The following is a 6729-nucleotide window of genomic DNA, read 5'->3' as shown; positions in this document are numbered from 1 at the left end:
GTTATCTATAGTTAAGGGTCTGCTTCTTGGGTTACCTCTCTCTTTTTTCTCTCATTGCTTGTTCGTTTTTTTTTCTTAAATTTCACATATGTGTGAAATCATATGGTATTTGTGTTTCTATGATTGACTTACTTCGCTCAGCATAATACTCTAGCTCCATCCACATCACTGAAAATGGCAAGCTTTTATTCTTTTTATGGTTGAGTAATATTCCATTTTATCTATATATACCACATTTCCCCCCTCATATATATAGGGTTAGAGTAAGTTTTAGGGCTAAGTTTAAGGAAAGTGTTAGTGTTAACCCCAGAGTTATACTATGTGTCTGGTATCCTGTAGTTCAGAGACATCTCTAGGCATTAGGTTTAGGTTAGGATTTCAATTAGGGATTAGGAATTATGAGTTTGGGTTAGGGTTAGGGCTAGGTTTAGGGTTTAGTTAAGGTATGTGCCTGGCAACCTGTAGTTTAGAGACCTCTCCAGAGAATGAAATACCAGAGTTCTGTTGGCTTGAGAATAGACATGGCAGTTATCCTCTAAGCTGAGGGAAGGATTGGATTTAGGGCTCTAAATGCTCTTACATAGATTTTCTCAACTTTTGTTGGCATGAACTTGTAATTGAATCTTAAAGACAATCAGGAAGGCATAAATGGTGTAGGTTGGCTCTCAAAGAGTAAGTACCAGGTTAATAAGGAAAAGGTGAGTTTTAATGTATTCCAGCTTTTCTGTTTCATGGCTCCTGAATCTCCCTTACTTCTCGCCAGTTGTCTGGTAAATTTGGGCTTTACCGCCATGGGGAGCAGGGGAAAAATCAGGTGAATCAGCAGAATCCATTCCTTTCATTGACAATACAATTCAAAGCACCTTTTTCCGGTTGGTTGGTGATAACTTCTGTAGCGTCCCAGTAAAAGGGCAACATCATGTTCAAGGCATTTCTGTGAAGAGTCTTATCTTGTGAACATCACACCATTCTAACTGACAGTTACTTGAAGGGTATTAATTGCAATTTTGGAATTTGTCTTCCCCATGGTCTCAGTCAAGGAATTAATGTCACATTATTCATTTTGTTTCCTTAAAGGCCCTATTTGCTCTGGGATAAGGGTTTCATACCCTGATACCTTAAATGCCCTAAAGCATTCCTGCATTCTGCTCAAAGCACATCTTCTGGACAAGCCCAGGCTTTCTTTTCTGTGATGATGATAACTACAGTTTGTTTTAGACTTTGCTTTCCATGGTTATATTTTGAACATTAGCACAGTTGGTATAGGAAGACAGTTAGGTCGATGTTCTCAGGTTGCATGACAGCTAGAGAGCTGGTTGGTTTGTAAATGGTAAAGCATAGACCACAAAGGGAACAATGGGGAGAGTGGACAAATACAGGAAGGTCAGTATGGAAAAGCTGAGAGAGCACTGCAGAAGATCTAGGTTTAGTTCAAAGTCACAGACATGAAAGGAATTAGGAGAATGTCTGTTAGTGACACTGGGGTGAGAAGAAAGGGCTATGCCATCCATTTCCCCATAATGTCTGACTTCGAAGAATAGAGAGATATTTTATTCCACAATTCTAAAGCTGCCTTTGATAGGTCCCTTTTTTCCACTAAGAAGAAAATCAAGCCATAAATCTCTAAATTTCTCTTTTTTTGAATTATGGATAGTTTGCTCCTTATCTCTTATTCCTCTTCACTTCTAGGAGAATGCTGAACAATGACTGGTATAGCAGTTTAGGAAATGTTACACAACCGCTGCCTTCTTTTAATTAATGTAGTGAGGAATTCAGGCAGCTTTCTTTGTAATGCAAGACAGTTGTGCCTACCTCAGAGGAAACACCTACAGCATTTGAGTTAAAATATTTTGTGGTGTATTATCTTTCATTTTAGGGAAATAAAAAAGAAATACCTTGGAAAATTTCCCCCATTCCTTGTGAGGTTAATGACAGTTACATTATGAATAATATAAAATGGTGTATAGATATACTTGAGAATCGATCTTAACAATCTTGGGCCACATTCACTGTTCCTATCTCTCCAGCTGTAACTTCACCAATTAGACATCCCTTGCATTTTTTTCAAGTGCTAGGATTACAATATTTGAGCTAGTAAAAGTCTTCAAAAGACTGCATGCGGGTCTGTTCTGGCTGAATTTGTGATTGCTGTCTTCTGTCAGAGAGTGAGGGGAGACGTGGAGGGGCAAAGCTATCTGGGAACATGTAAATGTGGGTTACTACATCTTTTAGCAGCAATTATAAAGTGTTAGTATTTTCTATGAAAGATTGGTAACACACAAGAGAAAATAAGCAAATGAAAACCAAACTATTAATGCACAGTGGAGTTTCTTAACTTTATTTTTCACAAAATAACAGCCACAAGGTAAACTAATGACTGGATTTTATGCAATATTCACATATCTTTTCCTATTAAAAATCAGTGAGTTTTCTATTCAGAAGCTCAATTTGAAATGATAGAAAACCTAATGTGGAATAATTATAAATTATAACTTTGAGTTCAAATGTCTTAGCTGCTGTTCTAGAGCATGTGAAATTTTTGTGGAAATTGTGTTTCCAGCTGTTGTCCATGCCTCACAGGTTGGGATTCACACACATTCAGTCCCAAGCACCACTGATTCCTGTCCAGTTTCCTACTCCAAACACCCTCCCTTTTTCTTTTGCTTCCTCTGCAATTTTCTTCAATTCTGTAATTTCATTTTGGTCTTTCAAAATTATTTGTAGTCTCATTTATGATCGGAAGCATTCCATCACCAAATCCCCCATGTTATTTCACTTCTCGATTAGGATTAAGACCTTTGGCTTAGCTCATAGTGTGAATGCTCATTTTTGGGTGTGTGTGTGCACACTGCCTTTGTTTATACTTCCAGTTGATGCTATTTCTTTTTTGTCAAAAAATAAGTTGCTAACATACATGAATGAATAAGAATATTTTGTTCTTCCTATAATCATAATGCAATTGAAATTTATTTTTTTCACCCAATATTAACATTTTAAAGTTGTTACTGAGTTGTTTTTCATCTCATGGTAAATTCTCATTTATGTAGGATTATTAAGAGTAGAGATATTCCTTTCTCTGAAACCACAAAATTGGAAGTAGCCTGAAAATACATAAAAGAGGAATAAATTGAAAGTTTTTTGTTAAAAAGGTAATTTTTCATGAAAATTGTCTTCTTGGCTATGGAACATAATCTTCAATCTTTGTTTATCCAATACTACCTTAGGGATTCATAAAATGAACTCATTCACTTGAGAAGTTATTGATCGTGTCCACTACAGGAAGAAACATCTGAATGAACATAAAAACTATAAAAATGTTACTGAAACAAGGGCATTTCGGAAATGGCATACTTTTTCCCCAGTCTACTGGCCAGTGTTTAACAATGAGTAAGCAGCCTTTGAGTTTATGATTCTTTCTTCAGGTACTGGGAAACAGTGAATGATGATGGGAAATCATATAAGTTCTGAAGGCTCCTTTACTAGGTTTTTCTCATTGGCCTCATCTGGAAGTAATTCTCTTTGTGCTTATCTTGATGTTCTACTTGACGACATTGATAGGCAACCTCTTTATCATTGTCTTGTCATGCCTGGACACCCATCTCCACATTTCCATGTACTTCTTCCTCTCAAACCTCTCTTTTCTGGATCTCTGCTACACACCAGCTCCATCCCTCAGTTGCTGGTCAACCTCTGGGGCCCAGAAAAGACCATCTCTTATGCTGGTTGCATGACTCAACTTTACTTTGTCCTTGCATTGGGAACCAGAGTGCGTCCTCCTGGTGTTCATGTCCTATGACCGTTATGCAGCTGTCTGTAGACACCTGCAATATGCCATGGTCATGAACGCTTGCTTCAGCCACCTGTTGGCTATGGCTTCCTGGGTCAGTGGCTTTATCGCCTCAGCACTTCATTCCTCCTTTACCTTCTGGGTCCCCCTCTGTGGACATCGCCAAGTGGACCATTTCTTCTGTGAAGTTCCAGCACTGCTCTGATTATCGTGTGTTGATGCCCGTGCTAACGAGCTGACCCTCCTGATCATGAGCTCCATTTTCGTTCTGATACCACTCATCCTTATTCTCAGCTCATATGATGCCATTGCCCTGGCTGTGTTTAGAATGCAGTCATCAGTCAGACTTCAGAGAGTCTTTGGGACATGTCGAACCCATTTTATGGTTGTGTCCCTCTTTTTCATTCCAATCATGCACATACATCTGCAGCCACCATCAGGAAGTTCTCAAGATTAAGGCAAGTTCATTGGCCTCTTTTATACTGTTGTCACACCTAGCCTCAACCCTCTAATCTACACTCTCAAAAACAAAGATGTAGAAGAGCAGTAAGGAGACTAGCGGGATGGGAATGGGAGATGTGATAGAACACGATTTTTATCCTGCAACTTTTGTTCAGTCTCGTCCATCTTGGATGGTGGTTTCCCTTTTCTTTGATACTTATTTTATTTTATTTTATTTTATTTTTTTAAATGTTTTCAACGTTTTTTATTTTTATTTTTGGGACAGAGAGAGACAGAGCATGAACGGGGGAGGGGCAGAGAGAGAGGGAGACACAGAATCGGAAACAGGCTCCAGGCTCCGAGCCATCAGCCCAGAGCCTGACGCGGGGCTCAAACTCACGGACCGCGAGATCGTGACCTGGCTGAAGTCGGACGCTTAACCGACTGCACCACCCAGGCGCCCCTGATACTTATTTTAAATTACAACCCAGCAAGCATAGACGAAAGTTCAGTCCTAACTTTGGAAACATTTTATTGACTAATTCTAAAATATTGTCTAAAGGTAACTTTTTTGATTTGTAACACTTTAATCTTTAATAATTCCATATTTAGTGTCCATAGAAATTAGGGACTTTTTAAAAAGTTTGTTTATTCAATTTGAGAGAGAAAGAGAGAAAGCACAAGTGGGGGAGGGACAGAAGGAGAGAGAGGGAGAGAGCGAATCCCTAGCAGGCTCCACAGAGCACTGAGACAAATGCAGGCTTGAATTCACCAAATGGAGAGATCATAACCTGAACTGAAATCAAGAGTTGGATGCTTACCTGACTGAACCACCCAGTCACCCCTAGGGGATGATTTTTAAAAATAATATGTTAAGGGGAGCCTGGGTGGCTCAGGTCAATTAGGCATTGAACTCTTGACTTTGGCTTAGGTCATGATCTCATGGTTCATGAGTTCAAGCCCTACATCTGGCTCTGCACTGCTTGGGATTCTCTCTTCCTGTCCATCCCTCACTGTCTCTCTCTTTTTCAAAATAAATAAATAAAAACTTTAAAAATAAATAAAACATAATAATATGCTAAATTATGGACTAAGCAATAATATCTACAAAAAGATGGAGCACTATGGTAAAGATATACATGTATTGAGTTTTTGGTCATTGACAGGCATTCAGTTTAGCAAAATGGTGACAAGATGTATGACAATTCTTTAGTTAAAGCATATTTTTTCAAGATACTATATTATAGTGTTTTATTCTATGGGTCTATATGCTTGTTGCATTGAACAATATAAAGATATATCTGTTCAAAATAGTTCATTTGTCCACCCATCCAATTATTCATCTACTCATTCATTTATTCATTTACTTTAATAGCTAAATATCTTCTAGATTTCAGAGGTTTTGCTAAAATAGATGAATAAAACATTCTTTTTGCCTGAAGATAACTCATTTTCTGGTGGGAGAAATAACAATGTAAGATAAAAAAAATAAAGTATCATTATATGACTTAATTTGTCACTGTGCACAGTGCTAATAAATTAGGGTAGCTTTTAAAAGTTTAAAACAAGGGGTGTCCAACTTCAGCTCAGATCATGAACTTACAGTTGTGGGTTTGAGCACCATGTTGGGCGTTCCACTCTCAGTGCAGAGCCCGCTTTGTATCCTCTCTCTCTCTCTCTCTTTCTCTGCCCCTTTCCTCCCCCTCTCTCTTTGTCAAAAATATTGAAATAAGTAAACAAACAAATAAATAAATGAAATTAATTTTTTTATGTTTATTAATTTTTGAAAGAAAGAGCACAAGCAGGGGTGGGGCGGAGAGAGAAGGGGACACAGAATCTGAAGCAGGCTCCAGGCTCTGAGCTGTCAGCACAGAGCCCGATGTGGGGCTAGAACTCATGAACTGAGAGATCATGACCTGAGCCAAAGTTGGACGCTCAACTGACTGAGCCACCCAGGCACCCCTAAATAAATGAAATTTAAAAGAAAACAAGGAGTTTGGCCATAAATCTTGAAAAATAAATACCGATTTGTAATTCCTGTAGGAAGATGATACTATTCAGTAAAACCAAAGAAACCAATATGTATTTAATTTGTTTTGATTGGGCTTTATTAATAACATATTGAAGGTACGTTAAAACTTTTCTTTTAAACATCATTATTCTTTCTTTTAATGTTAAAAAGAAAATTGACCCATATCCTTTAATTTATGACTCTTAGTGGTTAATAATAATACTGATGAGTCATGGGTGGGAGAGACTCTCCAGTAATACAGCACAGGTAGACTTCTTTTCTTTTTCTACTTTTAAAAAAACCTTAAAAATGTGTGTGTGTGTGTGTGTGTGTGTGTGTGTGTGTGTATCAGAATCACTGATAGAAGGTAGAATCCCTGAACCCATCCACAACAAGGCTCATGCATGTAATAGAATTTTTATTAAATAATAATTTTAATATTAAGTCATGCGACAGAATCCCTTTGCATATCACACAAACTTTATAAAAT

General features: G+C 37.8%; 1 pseudogene; it reads left to right on the top strand.

The window, feature by feature from the left end:
• Nucleotides 1-3439: 3439 nt before the first annotated feature.
• On the top strand, nt 3440-4369 carry LOC109260165 (olfactory receptor 2J3-like; annotated as a pseudogene).
• The last annotated feature ends 2360 nt before the right edge of the window (nt 4370-6729 follow it).

The sequence above is a fragment of the Panthera pardus genome, unplaced genomic scaffold (assembly GCF_024362965.1).
Source record: "Panthera pardus isolate Hobbes unplaced genomic scaffold, ASM2436296v1 HiC_scaffold_17, whole genome shotgun sequence".
In the NCBI taxonomy this organism is placed as follows: domain Eukaryota; kingdom Metazoa; phylum Chordata; class Mammalia; order Carnivora; family Felidae; genus Panthera; species Panthera pardus.
Note: the sequence above shows the minus strand (reverse complement) of the source record. Positions and strands in the feature narration are given on the sequence as shown.